The sequence below is a fragment of the Ranitomeya imitator genome, chromosome 5, assembly GCF_032444005.1.
Source record: "Ranitomeya imitator isolate aRanImi1 chromosome 5, aRanImi1.pri, whole genome shotgun sequence".
Lineage (NCBI taxonomy): Eukaryota > Metazoa > Chordata > Amphibia > Anura > Dendrobatidae > Ranitomeya > Ranitomeya imitator.
Window position 1 is genome coordinate 125,500,619 of NC_091286.1, and position 23,175 is coordinate 125,523,793.

The 23,175-nt window shown below is 46.8% G+C and overlaps 1 protein-coding gene across 2 annotated transcripts in view; it reads right to left on the bottom strand.

Moving 5' to 3' along the window:
* Positions 1-22,547, bottom strand: part of UTRN (utrophin) — a 930,516-nt gene extending 907,969 nt beyond the window's left edge. For both annotated transcript variants that reach the window (XM_069769124.1, XM_069769123.1), the window contains exon 1: positions 22,107-22,547. The gene's annotated coding sequence lies outside the window, so the exon portion shown is untranslated. The remainder of the gene's footprint in view (positions 1-22,106) is intronic.
* Between the last annotated feature and the right edge of the window lie 628 nt (positions 22,548-23,175).

A 23,175-nucleotide genomic window follows, 5' to 3' on the forward strand; every position in this document is an offset into this window, starting at 1 on the left:
GAAAAAAAGTGTCGACTGGGTAGCTCGTAGCGTGGTACAGCGTAGTCCATCAGGGCTTTGAAAGCTTCGCTTTCAACTAACCGGTAGGGCATCATCTCTAACGAGATTAGTCTAGCTATGTGGGCGTTCAAACCCTGTGTACGCGGATGCGAGGCTAAGTACTTCCTTTTTCTAACCATAGTCTCATGTAGGGTGAGCTGGACTGGAGAGCTGGTGATCGTGGAACTAGCGGGGGTGCCGGTGGACATGGCAGACTGAGAGACGGTGGGAGATGGTATTGTTGCCGCCGGTGCCCTAGATGCAGTGTTTCCTACTACGAAACTGGTGATTCCCTGACCCTGACTGCTTTGGCCTGGCAAAGAAACCTGCACAGATACTGCAGGTGGTGCAGAAAATGGTGGCCCTACACTGCCGGAAGGGATGTTGCGTTGATGACTAGCTTCATTGGCCGAGGGTGCTACAACCTTAAGGGACGTTTGGTAGTTAGTCCAAGCTTGCAAATGCATGGTGGTTAAATGTCTATGCATGCAACTTGTATTGAGACTTTTCAGATTCTGCCCTCTGCTTAAGGTAGTTGAACATTTTTGACAGATGACTTTGCGCTGATCAATTGGATGTTGTTTAAAAAAATGCCAGACTGCACTCTTTCTAGCATCGGATACCTTTTCAGGCATTGCAGACTGAGCTTTAACCGGATGGCCACGCTGTCCTCCAACAGGTTTTGACTTTGCCACGCGTTTTGGGCAAGATACGGGCCCGGCAGATGGAACCTGTTTCGATGTTGATGCCTGCTGCGGCCCCTCCTCCTCCGCTTCAGAACTGCTGCTGCCTGCACCCTGTTCCCCCAATGGCTGCCAATCGGGGTCAAGAACTGGGTCATCTATTACCTCTTCTTGTAGCTCGTGTGCAACTTCGTCTGTGTCACCGTGTCGGTCGGTGGTATAGCGTTCGTCATGGGGCAACATAGTCTCATCAGGGTCTGATTCTTGATCAGCACCCTGCGAGGGCAATGTTTTGGTCTGAGTCAAAGGACCAGCATAGTAGTCTGGCTGTGGCTGTGCATCAGTGCACTCCATGTCAGATTCAACTTGTAATGGGCATGGACTGTTAACTGCTTCACTTTCTAAGCCAGGGACGGTATGTGTAAAGAGCTCCATGGAGTAACCCGTTGTGTCGCCTGCTGCATTCTTCTCTGTTGTTGTTTTTGCTGAAGAGGACAAGGAAGCGACTTGTCCCTGACCGTGAACATCCACTAACGACGCGCTGCTTTTACTTTTACCAGTTTCACGAGAGGAGGCAAAAGAGCTAGAGGCTGAGTCAGCAAGATAAGCCAAAACTTGCTCTTGCTGCTCCGGCTTTAAAAGCGGTTTTCCTACTCCCAGAAAAGGGAGCGTTCGAGGCCTTGTGTAGCCAGACGACGAACCTGGCTCCACAGCTCCAGACTTAGGTGCAATATTTTTTTTCCCACGACCACCTGATGCTCCACCACTACCACTACCCTCATTACCAGCTGACAATGAACGCCCCCGGCCACGACCTCTTCCACCAGACTTCCTCATTGTTTTAAAAACGTTACCAAACTAACGGTATTTGTTGCTGTCACACAACTTACACGGTGAGCTATAACTTCAGTATGATTTAGCTATCCCTTTACAGGTGGGTGAGACCACAACGAAAATCAGGCACAATGTTACACACTCTGTTGTTGGTGGCAACAAATGAGAGAGATGCCACACACGCAGGACTGTCACTGAAGCGCAAATGTAAATATTAATCTCCCACTGATTTGTTTTTTTTTTTTTAAAAGGGAGACTTTAGAAAAAAAAAATAATAAAAAAAAATGATTTTTTAAGGAAGAATTTATAAACCAAATAAAATGAAATGATTGTTTCAGGGAGAATTTAGAAAACAAATAAAAAAAAAATAGGCTTTGTAGGGCCCACTGAGTGAGAGAGGACGCACACAGGAGTCAGGAGTGGCACACAAGCCCAGAGGCCAATATTTATCTCCCACTGATTGATTTAGTGATTTTTTAAGGTAGATTTTGGAACCCAAATCAAGCAAAAAAATTAATAGGCTTTCTATGGCCCACAATTGGAGAGAGAGAGATGGCACACCCAGGAGTCAAGACTGGCACACAAGCAGAAAGGGCAATATTAATCTCCCACTGGTTTGATTTTTTTTTTTTTTTTCAGGGAGACTTTAGAAAAAAAAAATTAAAAAAAAATGATTTTTTCAGGAATAATTTAGAAACCAAATAAAATAAAATGATTTTTTCAGGGAGAATTTAGAAAACAAATAAAACAAAAAATAGGCTTTCTAGGGCCCACTGAGTGAGAGAGGACGCACACAGGAGTCAGGAGTGGCACACAAGCCCAGAGGCCAATATTTATCTCCCACTGATTGATTGATTTATTGATTTTTTCAGGTAGAATTTAGAACCCAAATCAACCAAAAAAATAAATAGGCTTTCTATGGCCCACTATTTGTGAGAGAGATGGCACGCTCAGGACTGGCACACAAGCCCAGAGGCCAATATTAATCTCCCACTTTTTTTTTTTTTTTCCAGGGAAAATTTATAAACCCAATAAAAAAAATAATAAATAGGCTTTCTATGGCCCACTATCTGAGAGAGAGAGATGGCACGCTTAGGACTGGCACACAAGCCCAAAGGCCAATATTAATCTCCCACTGATTGATTTATTGATTTTTTCAGGTAGAATTTAGAACCCAAATCAAGCAAAAAAATAAATAGGCTTTCTATGGCCCACTGAGTGAGAGATGGCACACACAGGAGTCAGGAGTGGCACACAAGCCCTGAGGCCAATATTTTTCTCCCACTGATTGATGTTGTGATTTTTTCAGGTAGATTTTGGAAACCCAAATCAAGCAAAAAAATAAATAGGCTTTCTATGGCCCACTGAGTGAGAGATGACACAGACAGGGATGGCACTCTAGCAGAAATGCCAATCTTAATCTCCCACAAAAAAAAAAAAAAAAAAAGGAACTGTCCTTCAATTACTATCTCCCTGCAGTAATCTCAGCCAGGTATGGCAGGCAGCAATAAGGAGTGGACTGATGCACAAATTAAATAAAAAGTGTGGACAAACAAACAAGATAGCTGTGCAGAAAGGAAGGAACAAGAGGATTTGTGCTTTGAAAAAAGCAGTTGGTTTGCACAGCGGCGTACACACAGCAATGCAGCTATCAGGGAGCCTTCTAGGGCAGCCCAATGAGCTACAGCGCTGAGGAAAAAAAAAAATGTAGCTTCCACTGTCCCTGCACACCGAAGGTGGTGTTGGGCTGTGGAAATCGCTACAGCACAAGCGGTTTGGTGGTTAATGGACCCTGCCTAACGCTATCCCTGCTTCTGATGAAGCGGCAGCAACCTCTCCCTAAGCTCAGATCAGCAGCAGTAACATGGCGGTCGGCGGGAACGCCCCTTTATAGCCCCTGTGACGCCGCGGACAGCAAGCCAATCACTGCAATGCCCTTCTCTAAGATGGTGGGGACCAGGACCTATGTCATCACGCTGCCCACACTCTGCGTTTACCTTCATTGGCTGAGAAATGGCGCTTTTCGCGTCATTGAAACGCGACTTTGGCGCGAAAGTCGCGTACCGCATGGCCGACCCCGCACAGGGGTCGGATCGGGTTTCATGAAACCCGACTTTGTCAAAAGTCGGCGACTTTTGAAAATGTTCGACCCGTTTCGCTCAACCCTAATGGCGACATTCACACGTTTAGTATTTGTTTTTGAAAGCCAAAACCAGGAGTGGGTGAAAAATGCAGAAGTGATGACGTGTTTCTATTATACTTTTCCTCTGTTCCACTCCTGGTCTTGGCTTACAGATACTGATGTAAAATACTGACCAAATACCGAATGTGTGAACGTGGCCTAAAGATGTAAAATTAATTTTCTATCTGAAATAATCTAAATATAGAAATGACAAGAGATTGCCTATAATTAATACTCACTATCCACTCCTAGCTTTATTTTGGGAGCTGAAGCAAAGAAAGTTTCAGATTACTTGGCTAGGGTCATCTTGAAGAATGGGAGAGGTTCATGCTATATTTACGTCATCCTAAAGTTGCATTTACACTGCATGACTGTCAGGAAACAAGTACCGTATTTTTCGCTTTGTAAGACGCTCCGGATTATAAGACGCACCCCAAATTTTGAGGAGAAAAATAGGAAAAAACTATTTTTTAATAAATTGGTGGGGCGTCTTATAATCCATGCGTCTTATTACTTACCAGGGGTTGTGGTTGTGGTGGATCAGGGTCCCAGGCTCGTTGCCGGAGGCAGGAGTGGAGCATTGCTGCAGGCTGGGATGAGGGGGTCTGCAGGGGGCTCCTGTGCTGCAGGGGGGCTCCTGTGCTGCAGCCTGGGATGAGGGGTCTGCAGGGGGCTCCTTTGCTGCAGGCTGGGATGAGGGGTCTGCAGGGGGCTCCTTTGCTGCAGGCTGGGATGAGGGGTCTGCAGGGGGCTCCTGTGCTGTAGGGCTGTCTCCGGTGCTGCGGGGGGCTCTGGCGACATTTTGTGAAAGACCAGAGCCCCCCGGCAGTTCTTCCATGCGTTCCAGTATGACTAATTCCGGGAAAATGGCCGCCGGAATCTCGAGAGATGAGATCTCAGCGCTGAAATCTCATCTCCCGAGATTCCGGCGGCCATTTTCCCGGAGTCAGTCATACTGGAACTAACTCCGGGAAAATGGCCGCCGGAATCTCGAGAGATGAGATCTCAGCGCTGAAATCTCATCTCCCGAGATTCCGGCGGCCATTTTCCCGGAATTAGTCATACTGGAACGCATGGAAGAACTGCCGGGGGGCTCTGGTCTTTCACAATATGTCGCCAGAGCCCCCCGCAGCACCGGAGCCTTCAGCATCACCCGGGGCAGCAGCGGACAACCCCGGCAGTGGCGGCGGACGACAGCGGCGGCAGGCGGTAGCGGCGGCGGACACCCCCTCCTCCCAGCCTGTAATGGTAAGCGGTATATCCGCTTTGTTAGACGCACCCACATTTCCCCCCCAAATTTGGGGGAAATAAAGTGCGTCTTACAAAGCGGAAAATACGGTACTCCAAGCGCTCATTCCCCTATAACCATGCCTTGTGGATAGCATGCTGATCACCCAACAAATGAGGAAAACACATTAGTCGGGTGAGATGATCCTTTGGTTTGGCTAAAACATCATCTTCTTGGCAGCACATGGTCCTGTGTAAGGCTATGTTCACATGTCCGGTAGTGATCAGTTAGAACGGATCTAGCAGCAATCTGTTGGCAATAAAGTTCTGCAGACACAACTTTTTAGTCCATTTTTAAATACCTGATCTCTGTTGGATCTGTTTCTTTTTAACATTGAAGTCTATGGAAAATGGCTTTGTTAATTAGCCATCTGTTTATCTTTCATTTGCAAAGGATTCGTATTTTGCTTACTGCCTTCAGTAAGCAAAAAACGACCCGTTACTGCGTTCAGTAAGCGAAAAACAACCGGTTACTGCATCCAGTAAGCGAAAAACAACCCGTTACTGCGTCCAGTTAGCAAATAACGACCCGTTACAGCGTCCAGTAAGCAAAAAACAACCCGTTACTGCGTCCAGTTAGCAAATAACGACCCGTTACTGCGTCCAGTAAGCAAAACTACCTGTTACTGTGTCCAGTAAGTGAAAAACAACCCGTTACTGCATCCAGTAAGCAAACAATGACCCGTTACTACATCCAGTAAGCAAACAATGACCCGTTACTATATTCAGTAAGCAAACAACGACACGTTACTGCATCCAGTTAGCAAACAACGACACGTTACTGCATCCAGCTAGCAAAAAACAACCCGTTACTGCATCCAGTAAGCAAACAATGACCCATTACTGCATCCAGTTAGCAAACAACGACACGTTACTGCATCCAGTTAGCAAAAAACAACCCGTTACTGCACCCAGTAAGCAAATAATTACCCGTTACTGCGTCCAGTAAGCGAAAAATGACCTGTTACTGCGTCCAGTAAGCAAAAATCGACCTGATACTGGATTCAGTAAGCAAAAAACTACCTGTTACTGCATCCAGTAAACAAACAACGACCCGTTACTACATCCAGTAAGCAAACAACGACCCGTTACTACATCCAGTAAGCAAAAAACTACCTGTTACTACATCCAGTCTACATCCAGTAAGCAAACAACGACCCGTTACTGCATCCAGTTAGCAAAAAACAACCCGTTACTGCATCCAGTAAGCAAACAATGACCGGTTACTACATCCAGTAAGCAAACAACGACCCGTTACTGCATTCAGTAAGCAAAAAATGACCCGTTACTGCGTTCAGTAAGCGAAAAACAACCCGTTACTGCGTCCAGTAAGCGAAAAACATCCCGTTACTACATCCAGTAAGCAAACAACGACACGTTACTGCATCCAGTTAGCAAAAAACAACCCGTTACTGCATCCAGTAAGCAAAAAATTACCCGTTACTGCGGCCAGTAAGCGAAAAACAACCCGTTACTGCGTCTAGTAAGCAAAAATCGACCTGATACTGGATCTTGTAAGCAAAAAACGACCCGTTACTGCATCCAGTAGGCGAAAAACAACCCGTTACTTCGTCCAGTTAGCAAATAACGACCCGTTACTGCGTTCAGTAAGCAAAAAACTACCTGTTACTGCGTTCAGTAAGCGGAAAACAACCCGTTACTGCATTCAGTAAGCAAACAACGACCCGTTACTACATCCAGTAAGCAAACAATGACCCGTTACTGCATCCAGTAGGCAAATAACGACCAGTTACTGCGTTCAGTAAGCAAACAACGACCAGTTACTGCGTCCAGTAAGCGAAAAACAACCGGTTACTGTGTCCAGTTACCAAAAAACGACCCGTTATTGCGGCCAGTAAGCGAAAAACAACCCGTTACTGCATCCAGTAAGCGAAAAACAACCCGTTACTGCGTTCAGTAAGCAAAAAACAACCCGTTACTTCATCCAGTAAGCAAACAACGACCCGTTGCTACATCCAATAAGCAAATAACGACCCGTTACTGCATCCTGTAGGCAAATAACGACCAGTTACTGCATTCAGTAAGCGAAAAACAACCGGTTACTGTATCCAGTAAGCAAACAACGACCGGTTACTACATCCAGTAAGCAAACAACGATCCGTTACTGCATCCAGTAAGTAAAAAATTACCCGTTACTGCGTTCAGTAAGCGAAGAACAACCCGTTATTGTATCTAGTAAGCAAAAAATTACCCGTTACTGCGTCCAGTAAGCGAAAAACAACCCGTTACTGCGTCCAGCAAGCAAAAATCGACCTGATACTGGATCCAGTAAGCAAAAAACAACCCGTTACTGCGTCGTTAGCAAAAAACAACCCGTTACTGCATCCAGTAAGCAAAAATCGACCTGATACTGGATCTTGTAAGCAAAAAACGACCCGTTACTGCATCCAGTAGGCGAAAAACAACCCGTTACTGCATCCAGTTAGCAAAAAACAACCCGTTAATTCGTCCAGTTAGCAAATAACGACCCGTTACTGCATCCAGTAAGCAAACAACGACACGTTACTGCGTCCAGTAAGCAAAAATCGACCCGATACTGGATCCAGTAAGCAAAAAACTAGTTACTGCGTCCAGTAAGCAAAAATCGACCCGATACTGGATCCAGTAAGCAAAAAACTACCTGTTACTGCATCCAGTAAGCAAACAACGACCCGTTACTGCATCCAGTTAGCAAAAAACAACCCGTTACTGTATCCAGTAAGCAAGCAACGACCGGTTACTACATCCAGTAAGCAAACAACGATCCGTTACTGCATCCAGTAAGTAAAAAATTACCTGTTACTGCATTCAGTAAGCGAAGAACAACCCGTTACTGTATCCAGTAAGCAAAAAATTACCCGTTACTGCATCCAGTAAGCGAAAAATGACCCGTTACTGCGTCCAGCAAGCAAAAATCGACCTGATACTGGATCCAGTAAGCAAAAAACAACCCGTTACTGCGTCGTTAGCAAAAAACAACCCGTTACTGCATCCAGTAAGCAAAAAATTACCCGTTACTGCGTCCAGTAAGCGAAAAACGACCCGTTATTGCGTCCAGTAAGCAAAAATCGACCTGATACTGGATCTTATAAGCAAAAAACGACCCGTTACTGCATCCAGTAGGCGAAAAACAACCCGTTACTGCATCCAGTAAGCAAAAAACAACCCGTTACTTCGTCCAGTTAGCAAATAACGACCCGTTACTGCATTCAGTAAGCAAAAAACTACCTGTTACTGCGTTCAGTAAGCGGAAAACAACCCGTTACTGCATCCAGTAAGCAAACAACGACCCGTTACTACATCCAGTAAGCAAACAATGACCCGTTACTGCATCCAGTAGGCAAATAACGACCAGTTACTGCGTTCAGTAAGCAAACAACGACCAGTTACTGCGTCCAGTAAGCGAAAAACAACCGGTTACTGTGTCCAGTTACCAAAAAACGACCCGTTATTGCGGCCAGTAAGCGAAAAACAACCCGTTACTGCATCCAGTAAGCGAAAAACAACCCGTTACTGCGTTCAGTAAGCGAAAAACAACCCGTTACTGCATCCAGTAAGCAAACAACGACCCGTTGCTACATCAAAATAAGCAAATAACGACCCGTTACTGCATCCTGTAGGCAAATAACGACCAGTTACTGCATTCAGTAAGCGAAAAACAACCGGTTACTGTGTCCAGTAAGCAAACAACGACCCATTACTGCATCCAGTAAGCAAACAACGACCCGTTACTGCTTCCAGTAGGCAAATAACGACCAGTTACTGCGTTCAGTAAGCAAACAACGACCAGTTACTGCGTCCAGTAAGCGAAAAACAACCCGTTACTGCATCCATTTAGCAAAAAACGACCCGTTACTGAGTCAAGTAAGGAACAAATTACCCATTACTGCATCCAGTAAGCGAAAAACAACCCGTTACTGCGTCCAGTAAGCGAAAAACGACCCGTTAAAACGACCCGTTACTGGATCCAAGCAAAAAGGGACCGTTTTTCCTTAGATGTCATTGTTTAAATAAATAAATAAATAAATAAATAAATTAAAAAAAAAGAGATTCAACAGAGATCAGTTATTTAACCCCTTAATGACCGGAGCTTTTTTCGGTTTTGCGTTTTCGTTTTTCGCTACCCTTCTTCCCAGAGCCATAACTTTTTTATTTTTCTGTCAATAAGGCCATGTGAGGGCTTATTTTTTGCGGGACAAATTGTACTTTTGAGTGACACCATTGGTTTTAAAATGTTGTGTACTAGAAAACGGGAACAAAATTCCAAGTGCGGTGAGATTGCAAAAAAAGTGCAATCCCAAACTTGTTTTTTTGCTTGCATTTTTTGCTAGGTTCACTAAATGCTAAAACTGACCAGCAATTATGATTCTCCAGGTCATTACAAGTTCATGGACACCAAACATGTTTAGGTTATTTTTTATCTAAGTGGTGAAATTGCGTGTGATCTGGGACTGGGTGAGGGCTTATTTTTTGCGTGCCCAGCTGATGTTTTTAATACCACTTTGATCGCCCGTTATTGCATTTTAATGCAATGTCGTGGCGACCAAAAAAATGTACAGTAATTCTGGCCTTTTAGTGATTAGTTTAATCCTTTTGTTTTATTGATAGACTAGATGGTGGCCCGATTCTTACGCATCGGGTATTCTAGAATATGTATTTATGTATGTATATAGCAGCCACATAGTATATAGCACAAGCCATGTAGTATATGGGAGCCATGTAGTATATAGCAGACAAATACTACGTGGCCTGTGCTATATACTATGTGGCTGCTATATACATACATATTGTAGAATACTCGATGCGTTAATACAGGCCACGCAATATAAAACAGTGGCCACGCTGTATATAACACAGCCACGTACTATATAACACAGCCCACGCAGTATATAGCAGCCCCACAATATATAACACAGGCGACGTAGTATATAACACAGACCACGCAGTATATAACACTGGCCACGTAATATATAGCACAGCCCATGCAGTATATAGCAGCCACGTAATATATAACACTGCCCACGCAGTATATAGCAGCCACGTAGTATATAACACTGCCCACGCAGTATAGAACACAGCCCACATAGTATATAACACTGCCTATGTAGTATATAGCAGCCACACGGTATCTAACAGCTCACGTAGTATACAGCAGTGTGGGCACCATATCGCTGTTAAAAAAATTAAAATAAAAAATAGTTATATACTCACCCCTGGGATCCAGCGAAGCTCCGGCGATACGCGCACGGCTGCCGCCATCTTCCGTTCCCAGGATGCATTGCGAAATTACCCAGATGACTTAGCGGTCTCGCGAGACCGCTAGGTCTTCTGGGTAATTTCGCAATGCATCGCTGGGAAAGGAAGATGGCGGCCGGCGCGAGCGGCTCGGCGGACAACGGAGGGTGAGTATAGCAGGTTTTTTGTTTTTTTATTATTTTTAACATTGCATTTTTTTACTATTGATGCCGCATAGGCAGCATCAATAGTAAAAAGTTGGGGACACACAGGGTTAAAAGCAGCGGTAACGTTACCCGCGGCATAATGCGGTCCGTTACCGCCGGCATTAACCCTGTGTGAGCGGTGACCTGAGGGGAGTATGCGGGCGCCGGGCACTGACTGTGGGGAGTAAGGAGCGGCCAATTTCTAGCGGACTGTGCCCGTCGCTGATTGGTCGTGGCTGTTTTGCCGCGACCAATCAGCGACTGGGATTTCCATGACAGACAGAGGCCGCGACCAATGAATATCCGTGACAGAAAGACAGACAGACAGAAAGACAGACAGACGGAAGTGACCCTTAGACAATTATATAGTAGATCAGGCGATTCTAAAAACGCAGCGATTTTTTTTTATTGTTTTATTTTGAATGGGGCGAAAGGGGGGTGATTTAAACCTTTATATCTTTTTATTTTTTTCATATTTTTAAAAACACTTTTTTTTTTAATTTTGGCAAGCTTCAATAGCCTCCATGAGAGGCCAAAAGCTGCCATAACTCGATCGCCTGATTGTAGCTGTTTAAAACAGCTGTCATGTCCCGGCTTTGATGCGGGCTCACTGCTGGGGCCCGCATCAAAGCGGGGGTTCTGCCATCAGACATATTATTCCGTCCGATGGCAGAAAGGGGTTCAAAATGGGATAAAAAGTTGAATAGTTGCTTCTTGAGCAATCAGTGGGGGTATCTGCAGTCTTTACGTTTCCCAACAATCTGCAGAATATGTCAGGAGGTACTTACCATTTAAAATTAAAATGAATTGATAGTTGATCTTCAAGATGCCAATCTATATACATAATTGTCTAAGGGGTACTTAAGTCTGTCCTTCTGTCTGTCTGTCACGGATATTCATTGGTCGTGGCCTCTGTCTATCATGGAAATCCAAGTCGCTGATCGGTTGCCTCAAAACAGCCACGACCAATCAGCGACAGGCACAGTCCGGAAGAAAATGGCCGCTCCTTACTCCTCGCAGTCAGTGGTCGGCGCCCGCTCCATACTCCCCGCTCCCCACAGTGTCCCCAGCGCCCGCTCCATACTCCCCGCAGTGTCCCCGGCGCTCCGCTCCATACTCCCCGCTCCCCGCAGTCAGTGTCCCCGGCGCTCCGCTCCATACTCCCCGCTCCCCGCAGTCAGTGTCCCCGGCGCTCCGCTCCATGCTCCCCTCCGGTCACCGCTAACACAGGGTTAATGCTGGCGGTAACTACAATACTGTATTATCTGCTTACAAATAAAGTACTACTTTGTTACAATGTATTCTTACACAATGTTTTTGGCTGGTGACCCCACAACAATTTCTGTCATTCTAGCAGTACCTGCTTATCACTGGCTATCTTGTCCTGGGGGACAGTCTGAGTGACTCGACTTGTTTTGTGACTTCACATGGAACATTCAGAAGTCACAGAGCAGCACATTTCGCACATTTCATAAAAGCCCTCAAAGCACATTAGGCTCCGTTCACACAGTTCATTTGTCGGCTCCATTTTAGGAATAAACAGAATAAGTGATCAGCTGCATTAATTATGCACGCTGAAAAAGAGGGGTCCAATTGATTATTATGGTGTCAGATTTTCAGAACAGAAAAACAAATCTTCTAGGCGGAATTTTTTCGTTCTTAAAAATGGAACCCAAAGAATTCCGTAATAATCGAAGAGTTCTCTCTGCTTCTTTTTACATAATTCATGCAGTGAATCACTTATTCTGTCTGTTTCGAAAACGGCGCAGACAACCAGAATTCCTGAATGGAAACAGTCTTAAAGGGAACCTGTTGTGCAAGATAACGCTATTAACCTGCAGATTTGGGGTTGTTCTGCAGGTGAATAGCATTCTGACATCACGCGGCGCTGGCACTGAGAGCCCCGCTATCGGGAGAAAAGTAATTTTATTTTTCCCAGCAACATCCAGCTTCCAGTCACAGGCGTGACGCCGGCACAGTTTCAGTGTATACACTTAGTGTATAGAGAGCGGCGGCTGTAACTGCGCCCCGACACTGACTGAGATCCGGACCTAATGCTCAGCTGTCAGTCAGTGACAGGCACGGTTACAACCACCACTCTACGCACAGAGTTGTGACTGAAACCGCGCCGGCACCACCTATATCCCTGGAAGCCGAACGCTGCCACGAGGAATACTGTAAAGTTCCTCTCTTCTCGGCAGTGGGGATCTCAGTGACAGCACTGCACGGTGTCAGAACGCTATTAACCTTCAGATTAGCCCCAAATTTGCAGGTTAGTAGTGTTATTTTACAGGACAGGCTCCCCTTAATAAATGATCACGTGTCCCATCCCCACTGATAAAGTGACAAGTGCAGTGATACAGATACATGTCCCTCCTTACACACAGCGATACGGATACACGTCCCACCTTACACACAGGGATACGGATACACGTCCCTCCTTACACACAGCTATACGGATACACGTCCCTCCTTACACACAGGGATACGGATACACGTCCCACCTTACACACAGCGATATGGATACACGTCACTCATTACACACAGCGATACGGATACACGTCCCACCTTACACACAGCGATACGGATACACGTCCTTCCTTACACACAGCTATACAGATACACGTCCCACCTTACACACAGCTATACGGATACACGTCCCACCTTACACACAGCTATACGGATACACGTCCCACCTTACACACAGCGATACGGATACACGTCCCACCTTACACACAGCGATACGGATACACGTCCCACCTTACACACAGGGATACGGATACACGTCCCACCTTACACACAGGGATACGGATACACGTCCCACCTTACACACAGCGATACGGATACACGTCCCACCTTACACACAGCTATACGGTGTAGCGTGGCTAAAGGGTGTCTAATCGATGGGAGATATGTCCCTTATAGATGGCTTGCTACTGTGATGTAACCATAGCTACCTATATGTGTTTCAGGACCTGTGGTGATGTCACAACCACATGTCTGGTCATGTGATGGGTTCTGGGTGTGGTTAGACATATAAAAGAAAGCCTAATGCTTAACACAGGGAGATATGTGTGGAGGTGAAACCCTCCTGAGTGTGTTACGGCTTCAGGACTGAGCCGGATGAACTGGACCCTTGTTTTTCTTTGCCTGACCTAAAGGCTATTTGCTTCCTGTTGTTTTGTCATATGGTTTATGGAGCAATAAACCCAGTGAACTTTAAAGGAACCTGCCTCCTGAGTGTCAGCCGTCGCAGCTGAGTGAGTGGAACCCCTACAATTGGTGGAGAATGCGGGCAGCGTTCCCAGCAGAGAAGTGAGTTTATTTTTTGAATGTCCTGGGTCAAGGCTGTTGCAAGCCAGCAAGCATTGCCGGAGAAAATGGAGGACTTGCTGAAACACTTGGTCCAGCAGGAGCAAAGGCAGCAAGAGACCAACAGGCTGTTGATGCAGCAGGTACAACAGAGCCAGCAGCAGATGCAGCTTCTGGCAACCGCCATCCAGGGCAAGGCGAGCGCCCCAACCCCAGGTTTGGCTGATGACACCCACGTCCGAAAGACGGTAAGACGCGCATTGCAGAAAATGACTCCCGGGGATGATGTTGAGGCCTTCCTGACGGTGTTTGAGAGGGTCGCTGAGAGGGAAAAACTTCCGCCAGAGCAGTGGGCAGAGGTACTTGCGCCATACCTGACAGGAGTACCCCAGAAGGCGTACTATGATTTGACCTTGCAGGATGCCAAAGAGTATCACAAATTGAAAGCCGAGATTCTCGCACGTTTGGGGGTGACACTGACTGTCAGGGCACAGCGAGTTCACTCCTGGGGCTATCACCGGGACAAACCACCTCGTTCCCAAATGTTTGATCTGTTGCACCTGGTCCAGAAATGGCTGCAGCCAGAGTCATCTACGCCTGCTCAAATGGTAGAACGGGTGATGATGGATCGGTTTGTCCATTCCCTCCCGAGGCCTATACAGACTTGGGTTGCCCAGGGTGATCCCCAGAATGCCGACGAGCTGATCGGACTGGTTGAGAGATACCAAGGGTTGGAAGGCTCCTTCAGGAGGCAGCCCATGCCATACTGGGGGTCCCAGAAGGAAGCTGAGCCCCAAAAAGGGGTGGCACGTCCAAGGTCACCAAGGGCGGGGGAGGTGGTGCCCAAGGTCCCTACGGGTGATATTGTTTGTTGGAGGTGCCACAAGCCAGGACATATAGCTGCCCGATGTTCCCAGACCACTGAGCAGATGGACTGTAGCATGGGACGCCGTTGTTCATACTATGCGTATCCAGCCTGCAGTGTGAACTCTCCGCCCAACGAGGGACCTCAAGCGTGTCCCGTAAAGGTGAACGGTCGAGCAGTAACGGCACTGTTAGACTCGGGGAGCCTAGTGACCCAGGTGAGGGCCACTTTTCCTCTCCACCTGCTCCCGGGAAAGAAGGTCGGAGTGCGGTGCATACATGGTGATGCAAAGGACTACCCTGTGGCCAGTGTGAACATTGAAACGACATGTGGCACGGAGTCCCACATAGTCGGCGTCGTTCAGGACTTGTTGCACCCTATAATTATTGGCCGGGATTTCTGTTTGTTTTGGGATTTGTGGGGGAAAGGTTCTGAGCTCCCTAGCAAGAGTAGGGAACCAGTGAACCCTGGAAGGGTGGTGCCACACCCAGAGTCAGACAGGTTTCCTTTTTGTGTCCTGGCTGGAGATGAGGAGGAAGTGTCCCCTGCATCTGACATTCTGGAGTTAGAGGTATCCGGTGAAAATTTTGGGACTGCCCAACATAGGGACCCCACTCTGAGGGAAGCCTTTAATAATGTCACAGTTATTGACGGGGTAGTACAGGAGCCGGGGGCAGACACAAGATTTCCCCATTTTCTAATGAGCAGGGAGTTGTTGTACCGGGTCACGAAAATAAGGGAGGAGTTGGTAGAGCAGTTGGTAGTGCCGGGTCCATATAGACGGAAGGTGTTGGACATGGCCCATTCACACATCTTGGGTGGACACCTAGGGGTGGAAAAAACGCAGGAACGGGTTGTGCAGAGGTTCTATTGGCCTGGGTGCCACCGGGAAATAGTGAACTATTGCAGGTCCTGCCCTACATGTCAGCTAACTGCTCCCACTCCTCATTTCCGAAACCCCCTTGTGTCACTGCCCATTATTGAGGTGCCATTCGAGAGAATTGCCATGGACTTGGTCGGTCCCTTAGTTAAATCAGCCCGGGGCCATCAGTATATATTAGTCATCCTGGACTATGCCACACGCTATCCTGAGGCAATTCCCTTGAGAAATTCTTCTTCAAAGAGTATAGCTCGCGAGTTGGTCCATGTCTTTTCCCGGACAGGTCTGCCGAAGGAGATCCTGACTGACCAGGGGACACCTTTCATGAGCAAGGTGATGAGGGAACTATGCAAAGCCCTGAAAATCTCCCAGTCAGATGGCCTTGTTGAGAGATTTAACAAGACACTGAAGAGCATGCTGAGAAAAGCTATAGAGAAAGACGGTAGAGACTGGGATTGTCTCTTACCCTATTTGATGTTTTCCATTCGTGAAGTTCCACAGGCCTCCACAGGTTTCTCACCGTTTGAGCTTCTGTATGGCCGACATCCACGAGGACTCCTGGATATAGCCAAGGAAACCTGGGAAGCCGAAGTCACGCCCCACAGAAGCGTCATTGAGCATGTGGCCCTGATGCAGCAGAGGATTGCAAAGGTGATGCCTATCGTGAAAGAACACCTTCTCCAAGCACAAGAAGCTCAGGCCAGGGTCTACAACCGTTCTGCAAGAGTGAGGCAATTCAATCCGGGAGACCGAGTTCTTGTGTTCGTTCCGACAGTGGAAAGCAAGTTCTTGGCCAAATGGCAAGGGCCATATGAGGTTGTCGAGAAACTTGGTGAAGTAAACTATAAAATTCACCAACCAGGAAGACGGAAACCATTCCAAGTATACCATGTCAACCTTATCAAGCCGTGGCAAGATAGAGAGCCGACAGTAACTCCATCGTTGTTAAGCAACCCAGAAGATGAGGTTGGAGCGGTTACTATAGCGGAGACGCTATCGGAGTCCCAGAAACAGCAATGCCGGGAGTTACTCCAGAAAAACAGGGACCTGTTTTCCGAGTTGCCTGGGTACACGAAGGTCATAGAGCATGAGGTCCTGACAGAGCCCCATGTGCGCGTGAACGTGAAGCCCTATAGAATTCCTGAGGCCCGTCGAGAAATAGTCTCCAAGGAAGTGGAGCGTATGTTGAAGCTTGGAGTCATTGAGGAATCCAAGAGCGGTTGGTCGAGCCCAATTGTCCTGGTCCCAAAACCTGATGGGGAGTGGAGATTTTGCAACGACTATAGGAAGTTGAATGAGGTCTCTAAGTTCGACGCATATCCCATGCCCCGCGTTGATGAGCTCATCGAAAGGCTTGGGCCCGCCAGGTACATAACCACCTTGGATTTGACGAAGGGGTATTGGCAGATCCCCATGGCACAGGAAGCCAAGGAGAAGACGGCGTTTTCTACACCAGATGGGCCTACAGGGAGCTCCGGCCACCTTCCAAAGGGCTATGGATAGAGTCCTTGCACCCCACAAGGTATACGCTGCTGCGTACCTAGATGATATCGTCATCTTTAGCCCGGACTGGGAGAGTCATCTGGAGAAAGTCCAAGCGGTGTTTGATGCTATAAGAGAGGCCGGATTTACAATAAACCCGAAGAAGTGTGCATTGGGTAAAGAAGAAGCTAAGTACCTTGGATACATAGTGGGTCATGGAGAAATAAAACCCCAAATCAGTAAAGTGGAGGCAATTCAAACATGGCCAAAACCAGTTTCCAAGAAGCAAGTTAAAGCCTTCCTGGGAATCGTGGGATATTACAGGAGGTTCATCCCAAACTTCGCCACAATGGCGGCGCCTCTGACTGACCTGCTAAAAGGGACAAAATCAGTAATGGTTAAGTGGTCCGAAGAAACAGATTCAGCCTTCCAAGAAATGAAAGAGGCTTTATGTAAGCAACCCGTTCTGATGGCCCCAAACTTCAAGAAAGAGTTTATTCTTCAAACAGATGCCTCAGATGTTGGGGTGGGAGCAGTCCTTTCCCAAGAACTACATGGAGAGGAGCATCCTGTTCTCTATCTGAGTAGGAAGCTGTCCTCGTCTGAAAAGAACTACTCAGTCGTTGAAAAGGAGTGCTTGGCCATAAAATGGGCAGTCGACACATTACGATACTATTTGCTGGGACGTAAATTTAGACTGATATCCGACCATGCCCCACTTAGGTGGATGAGGGAAACGAAGGGTAGAAATGCTAGGGTCACCCGTTGGTTCTTAGCCCTGCAGGACTTCTGTTTCCATGTGGAACATAGGGCCGGAAAGCTGCACGGTAATGCTGATGCCCTGTCAAGAATCCCTTGTCTAGTGGGAGAAAGTGCCAAGCCCCACGGCTTTAGGCAGAGGGGGGAGGTATGTAGCGTGGCTAAAGGGTGTCTAATCGATGGGAGATATGTCCCTTATAGATGGCTTGCTACTGTGATGTAACCATAGCTACCTATATGTGTTTCAGGACCTGTGGTGATGTCACAACCACATGTCTGGTCATGTGATGGGTTCTGGGTGTGGTTAGACATATAAAAGAAAGCCTAATGCTTAACACAGGGAGATATGTGTGGAGGTGAAACCCTCCTGAGTGTGTTACGGCTTCAGGACTGAGCCGGATGAACTGGACCCTTGTTTTTCTTTGCCTGACCCAAAGGCTATTTGCTTCCTGTTGTTTTGTCATATGGTTTATGGAGCAATAAACCCAGTGAACTTTAAAGGAACCTGCCTCCTGAGTGTCAGCCGTCGCAGCTGAGTGAGTGGAACCCCTACAACGGATACACGTCCCACCTTACACACAGCGATACGGATACACGTCCCACCTTACACACAGGGATACGGATACACGTCCCACCTTACACACAGGGATACGGATACACGTCCCACCTTACACACAGGGAGACGGATACACGTCCCACCTTACACACAGGGATACAGATACACGTCCCACCTTACACACAGGGATACGGATACACGTCCCACCTTACACACAGCGATACGGATACACGTCCCACCTTACACACAGGGATACGGATACACGTCCCACCTTACACACAGGGATACAGATACACGTCCCACCTTACACACAGCGATACGGATACACGTCCCACCTTACACACAGGGATACGGATACACGTCCCACCTTACACACAGGGATATGGATACACGTCCCACCTTACACACAGCGATACGGATACACGTCCCCCTTACACACAGCGATACGGATACATGTCCCACCTTACACACAGCGATACGGATACACGTCCCACCTTACACACAGGGATACGGATAAACGCCTCTCCTTACACACAGGGACACGGATACACGTCCCACCTTAAACGCAGCGATACGGATACACGTCCCACCTTACACTCAGGGATACGGATACACGTCCCTCCTTACACACAGCGATAAAGATAAATGTCCCACCTTACACACAGCGATACGGATACAAGTCCCACCTTACACACAGGGATACGTATACACGTTCCTCCTTTTACACAGCGATACGGATACACGTCCCACCTTACACTCAGGGATACGGATACACGTCTCTCCTTACACGCAGTGATACGGATACACGTCCCTCTTTTCACATGGTGATGCAGATACACGTCTCTCCTTCCACGCAACGATACGGATACACGTCTCTCCTTAGGCCGGCCTCACACTAGCGAGTTTTACGGACGTATGAGCGCAGAAAATACGTCCAGAAAATACGCATTGCACACGGCCCAATGATTCTCTATGGGGCAGCTCCTATCTGCCGTATATTACGCATCCGTAATATACGGTACATTACGGGCGTAGAAAATCGCAGCATGCTGCGTTTGTCAGCGTATTGCGCAAAAAATACGCCAATGAAAGTCTATGGGGACGAGAAAATTACGGATTACACACGGACCATGCGTGTGACTTGCGAGAAATACGCAGCGGTGTTCAATGGAAAAGCCGGCAATTCAGCGCGGTGTACAGTAAAATCACACTGACAGAATAGAATAGGTAGAATGTGTATACATAGTATAGGTATATATATATATATCAGTGACACACATATATATATTTAATTCAGCGCTAGTTAGCAGAAAAGCCGGTAATTCAATTGCCGGCTTTTCCTATCTCCTTCACAAACCCGACAGGATATGAGGCATGGTTTACATACAGTAAACCATCTCATATCCCTTTTTTTATTACATATTCCTCTTTAGTAATGTAAGAAGTGTCTTTGTGTCAAATTTGGGTTCTCTAGCTATTAAAGGGTTAAATCCCGGAAAAAATTGGCGTGGGCTCCCGCGCAATTTTCTCCGCCAGAGTAGGAAAGCCAGTGACTGAGGGCAGATATTAATAGCCTAGAGAGGGACCATGGTTATTGGCCCCCCCTGGCTAAAAACATCTGCCCCCAGCCACCCCAGAAAAGGCACATCTGTAAGATGCGCCAATTCCGGCACTTAGCCTCTCTCTTCCCACTCCCCTGTAGTGGTGGGTTATGGGGTAATGAAGGGTTAATGTCACCTTGCTATTGTAAGGTGACATTAAGCCAGGTTAATAATGGAGAGGCGACACCTATCCATTATTAATCCAATAGTACGAAATGGTTAATAAAACACACACACATTATTAAAAAGTATTTTAATGAAATAAAAGAAGACCCTTGTCACCTGAAACAAAGTTAAAAAAAACAAACAACAATATTCCATACCTTCCGTCGTTACAGTCTTGTCCCACGCTGTAAATCCATCTGAAGGGGATAAATCATTTTACACCCAGGAGCCTGCTAATGCAGCCGCCCCTGCCTGTAAAACTTGGTGAATGAATGGAATGCAGGGGAATGTACTGTAGTTACCTCGAGTCGCGGTGATGCGCCCTCTGCTGGATGAACTCATATGAACTCAAGCGTGGGAACTTTTCAGAATATTTTCCCACGCTCGAGTTCATATGAGTTCATTCAGCAGAGGGCGCATCACCGCGACTCGAGGTAACTACAGTACATTCCCCTGCATTCCATTCATTCACCAAGTTTTACAGTCAGGAGCACAGCTGCATTAGCAGAGCTCCTGGGTGTAAAATGATTTAACCCCTTCAGATGGATTTACAGCGTGGGACAAGACTGAACTACGGAAGATATGGGATATTGTTGTTTGTTATTTTTAACCTTGTTTCAGGTGACAAGGGTCTTCAGGTGGATTAAGAGTATAATAAAATATTAAAACACCCTGTTTCTTTATTTCATTAAAAGACTTAATAATAGTGTGTGTTTTATTAACTATTTTGTACCATTTAATTAATAATGGATAGGTGTCATAATTGACGCCTCTCCATTATTAACCTGGCTTAATGTCACCTTACAATAGCAAGGTGACATTAACCCTTCATTACCCCATATCCCACCACAACAGGGGAGTGGGAAGAGAGTGGCCAAGTGCCAGAATAGGCGCATCTTCCTGATGTGCCTGTTCTGGGGTGGCTGGGGGAAGATGTTTTTAGCCGGGGGGGAGGGGGGCCAATAACCATGGTCCCTCTCTAGGCCAGTGCCCTCAGTCACTGGCTTTCCCACTCTGGCGGAGAAAATTGCGCGGGAGCCCATGCCAATTTTTTCTGGGATTTAACCCTTTAATAGCTAGAGACCCCAAATTTGACACAAAGACACTTATTACATTAGTAAAGAGGAATATGGAATAATAAAAAAGGGATATGAGATGGTTTACTGTATGTAAACCATGTCTCATATCCTGTCGGGTTTGTGAAGGAGATAGGAAAAGCCGGCAATTGAATTACCGGCTTTTCTGCTAACTAGCGCTGAATTAAATATATATATGTGTCTCACTGATATATATATATAGACTGTATGTATGTTTTTAAGAATATTTGAGCCGATGGATCCATGATATGTCCATTTTGCAAACCTGCGAGAAAAAAAATCGCCGTACGGAAGCCATACGGATGACACACGGATAAATTTGTGCGTAAAAATCGCATCCTCGCATTGAATACTGAACAGTGTTTTGGGACAATTACTGCGTATTACGGCCGTAAAAAACGGACCGTATTTACTTACGCCTAGTGTGATGCCGGACTTACACACAGGGATACGGATACATGTCCCTCCTTACGTGCAGTGATACGGATACACGTCCCTCCTGTTTATTTCCATCTGTCATATTTTAAGACTAATGAAAACCTGTTGGCAAAACTACAGCGAACCCGGCTGACTTTCCTCCCTGTACTATGCGATGTTAGGCGGTTCTCATCCCTTCCCATTACCATTCATTGCACTGACCCCCATATACTCAGTCACTTCCCAATATATGTAGCACGTTTCGGTGCCAGCGGCATGCGGCCCCCACGGACTATAATGGACAGGGACACAAAAGAGTGACAAGAGCTGGAGAAAAGACCCATGATTGAGATTACTAGCGGATAACATGGAAGAGTGACCTTTTCCCTGCTATAAGGACCTAGCATTAGTCCCAGGAGAGCACCCTGCAAATCATGTCCTCATGTAGAGACCTCAATGCTCTCCAGTTACAGGAACACATGAATTATTGAGCCCAGTAATCTTACCTGGTTAGAGTCTCCCTTTTATTGCAGGACACGGGCTCTTTATGGTCACACCTCCATAAAGTCACCAACTTCCTAGGATCGCTAACACCCTGCAGATCCACTCACAGGCATTGGGATCCCGCCAGCCGAGTGATCTACAGGGCTCACAACATGCCGGATCGTAGGAGAGATTCCTGCGAGAATTCTACTTTTCACAGCTGCTCCTCCCTTCCTTGGCACAGCAGGAACAACTTGCAGCTGTCCGGTTACAGGAAAGAGTTAACAACTTTCACTCTGCTGTGTGCTCTTTAAGAATTTGCTAGCTCTCTTTTTCTCCAGTAATCCACAAGATCGTGATCTCCTAGGGTCCGGCGATCGCCCGCTGTCACCGGTCTTTCCCTCCTATACAAGTTGCATGGGTCCGCACGGCCGTCCCGTCTGCTCAGGGCTCTCTCCCAACTTGTATTCCAGGTTCACAGCCGTAGTTCACTTTGGATTTCAGTGCGGTCGGCTGTTACAAAACTGAGAGAACGTGGCATACGTTTATCACGTCCCCGCCCTCTCTGAATACTTGGCCTTTTCTCTTACTTTAGTGTTTACTGTTAAATGGAAGCCGACAGGCGCCACCTAGTGGAGAATGGCTTACACTACTCATTTGTAGGCTGGTGCACATGAAGTACAGTAACTGTGTGTATACAGCAAATACGCTCCACATGACTTCACTATAGAAACTAACACCAAGAAAAAAAAGTCATGGAAATCAAAGGATGCACTGACATGATAATGATAAATGATGAAAAATTGAAAACAAATTATCAAAAAAAAATCTTGATTTATTCAGCATTAAAGGGAACCCGTTACCATAAAAAACGAAAAGAAAATGTACTTTATCCTCCCCCCCCCCCCCCAGCATTCCAGTTTCAATCATGAGGGCGGCACTGGCTCAGTCACTGCTCTGAGTATACAGAGAGGCTTCTGTAACTGCTCCCGGCCCTGACTGACACTGGCTCTGCACTGGGACCGGCTGTATACTCAGAGCGGTGACACAACCTCCGCTGACTCCACCCCGACTGACACTGGCTCTGCATTG